The sequence below is a fragment of the Schistocerca serialis genome, chromosome 3 (genome assembly GCF_023864345.2).
Source record: "Schistocerca serialis cubense isolate TAMUIC-IGC-003099 chromosome 3, iqSchSeri2.2, whole genome shotgun sequence".
Classification (NCBI taxonomy): Eukaryota; Metazoa; Arthropoda; class Insecta; order Orthoptera; family Acrididae; genus Schistocerca; species Schistocerca serialis.
In genome coordinates, this window is record NC_064640.1 from 886705946 (window position 1) to 886709495 (window position 3550).

Here is a 3550-nt window from a genome sequence, read left to right on the forward strand (position 1 = left end):
TGTTCGAGTGTAATGACTTTTCTGTAGACTACAAATCTACTCTGTGGGAATCAGCATGGGTTTCGAAAAAGACAATCGTGTGAAACCCAACTCGCGCTATTCGTCCACGAGGCTCAGAGGGCCTTGGACACGGGTTCCCAGGTAGATTCCGTGTTTCTTGACTTCCGCAAGGCGTTCGATACAGTTCCCCACAGTCGTTTAATGAACAAAGTATGAGCATATGGACTATCAGATCATTTGTGTGATTGGATTGAGGAGTTCCTGGATAACAGAACGCGGCATGTTATTCTCAATGAAGAGAAGTCTTCCGAAGTAAGAGTTATTTCTGGTGTGCCGCAAGGGAGTGTCGTGGGACCGTTTCTGTTTTCAATATATATAAATGACCTTGTGGATAACATCAGAAGTTCACTGAGGCTTTTTGCGTATGATGCTGTAGTGTATCGAGAGGTTGTAACAATGGAAAATTGTACTGAAATGCAGGAGGATCTGCAACGAATTGACGCATTGTGCAGGGAATGGCAATTGAATCTCAATGTAGACAAGTGTAATGTGCTGCAAATACATGGAAAGAAAGATCCTTATCATTTAGCTACAATATAGCACGTCAGCAACTGGAAGCAGTTAATTCCATAAATTATCTGGGAGTAGGCATTAAGAGTGATTTAAAATGGAATGACCATATAAAATTAATCGTCGGTAAAGCAGATGCCAGACTGAGATTCATTGGAAGAATCCTAAGGGAATGTAGTCCGAAAACAAAGGAAGTAGGTTACAGTACACTTGTTCGCCACTGCTTGAATACTGCTCGCCAGTGTGGGGTCCGTACCAGATAGGATTGATAGAAGAGATAGAGAAGATCCAACGGAGAGCAGCGCACTTCGTTACAGGATAATTTAGTAATCGCGAAAGCGTTACGGAGATGATAGATAAACTCCAGTGGAAGACTCTGCAAAAGAGATGCTCAGTATATCCGTAAGGGCTTTTGTTGAAGTTTCGAGAACATACCTTCACCGAGGAGTCAAGCAGTATATTGCTCCCTCCTACGTATATCACGCGAAGAGGCCATGAGGATAAAATCAGAGAGATTAGAGCCCACACAGAGGCATACCGACAATCTTTCTTTCCACGAACAGTACGAGACTGGAATAGAAGGGAGAACCGATAGAGGTACTCAAGGTACCCTCCACCGCACACCGTCAGGTGGCTTGCGGAGTATGGATGTAGATATAGATGTAGATACGTCACCCTTGGGCCCCGAGCCGCATGAAACAGCAAGGTGTAGATACATGCGAAAGAAAACAGCCTCAGAAGTCCATGCGAGGTGCAAAGGGACTTAATGATACCATGTTGGCACCAAATTTCACCACAATTCTGCCCAACACCACCGTGGACTTGCCACACGATGGGAAGGTAGTCACACCGCCTCTTCCCCACGTTTCACCCTTTCTGTTGACGCCTCTGCGATGGAGGTCAGAACCACTACACTCAGCGTTAAAATCACCCAGTTAGTTTATGGGTGGGCAAGGAAAAATGTCAGGCACACAGCTGTCGGGAATCCACACAAAAAGGCCTCAGGAGGTGGCATAATGGGGTCTATGAAACCACCACTTCCTTTGGTGAGTTTGTTCCCAAACACTTCGCAGTCGAAAACGACAGTGTGTAGTGTTCTGAACAACAGGACGACTTCTTGATAATGCTCGACACTGCTGATAACACTCAGACGATTCAACACTTCTCTAAAAAAAAAAAAAAATCATGGTGCTGCAACCCATTTGAACGTGATCTGACCTCTTTTAGAGTGTAGCTCCACAGCCATATATTTTTTTACAATGAAATGAACACCCTTAGCTGCTAACAGGCGTTGACATATGTCAACGAGGACACATGAAAAAGTGGGCCCCGACCGGGACTCGAACCCGGGATCTCCTGCTTACATGGCAGACGCTCTATCCATCTGAGCCACCGAGGACACAGACAATAGCGCGACTGCAGCGATTTATCTCTGGCACGCCTCCGCGAAACCCACATTCTCAACGTATTGTCCCGCACTACATTCGTAGTGCACCCGCCCATTATACTCATTAATCGCGGCGCGTTGCCGATTTCCGTAAGAGTTCGGGCACTGTTTGTGCACTCGCACAGAAGAAGAAGATGGTCAAGTGGCCGGTGAGCCTTAACTATATATATACTAAGATGGTATCTGTTCTTTCTGACATGTCCGAAAGAACAGACACCATCTTAGTATGTATATATATTTTTCTTTGTATGCAGGGTGGACCCACTACTGACTGTTCAAAATCATTCGACGAAATTTGAACGTGATTCAAAGCAGGAAACAGGAAGAGATCTTCACGCTTTTCCAGTCCTCGTATTTCGCGCCCTCCTGTAGCATGATCATGAGGGGAGGGGATGCAATGTTAACACGTGCGTGAATAAGATGGCAAAGGGTCCCTATAACACCCTTCGAGCCACCCGCGCACCTTTGTTTAGCGCTTTAAAAATTACCTGTGCAGAGACTTTGACATCCATTCAGCTGAGAGGTTCTACGCTGCTGATCTGGCGCCTGCTGCGGGCATGAGGAAGCTTAACGCTTTCGAAGGGGTTGCCTACCCTCAGGGGAGGAAGTGACACGCAAAAACGAGGCCAGAGTTCATACATTCATGTGAAGTGTACGGCAGGTTAATGATATCACAATGACACGAAATTTCACCACAATTCTTCCCAATGCCGCTGTAGACGTGTCACACGATGACATTAAAATTCCTACACCAAGAAGAAATGCAGATGATAACAGGGTATTCAGTGGACAAATATATTATATTACAACTGACAGACATGTGATTACATTTTCACGCAATTTGGGTGCAGAGATCCTGAGAAATCAGTACCCAGAACAACCACCTCTGCCGTAATAACGGCCTTGATACGCCTGACCATTGGGTCGAACAGAGCTTGGATGGCGTGTACAGGTACAGCTGCCCATGCAGATTCAACACGATACCACAGTTCATCAAGAGTAGTGACTGGCGTATTGTGACGAGCCACTTGCTCGGCCACCATTGACCAGCCGTTTTCAGTTGGTGAGAGATCTGGAGAATGTGCTGGCCAGGGAAGTAGTCGAACATTTTCTGTATCCAAAAAGGCCCGTACGGGACCTGCAACATGCGGTAATGCATTATCCTGCTGAAACGTAGGGTTTCGCAGGGATCGAATGAAGGGTGGAGCCACGGGTCGTAACACATCTGAAGTGTAACGTCCACTGTTCAAAGTACCGTCAAGTCGAACAAGAGGTAACCAATGGCACCCCATACCATCACGCCGGGTGATACACCAGTATGGCGATGACGAATACACGCCTCCAACGTGCGGTTCTAATCGCTTTAGTCTGGAACCGCGTGACCGCTACGGTCGCAGGTTCGAATCCTGCCTGGGGCATGGACGTGTGTGATGTCCTTAGGTTAGTCAGGTTTAAGTAGTTCTAAGTTCTAGGGGACTGATGACCAAACTCTGCTAGTGATACGAGGCCGTTGGGATACAGCACGGCGTTCCG

General features: G+C 46.8%; 1 non-coding gene across 1 annotated transcript; it reads right to left on the reverse strand.

Moving 5' to 3' along the window:
- Nucleotides 1-1895: 1895 nt before the first annotated feature.
- On the reverse strand, nucleotides 1896-1969 carry Trnat-ugu (transfer RNA threonine (anticodon UGU)). The gene has a single exon. It is a non-coding gene; the product is annotated as a tRNA-Thr (tRNA).
- Between the last annotated feature and the right edge of the window lie 1581 nt (nucleotides 1970-3550).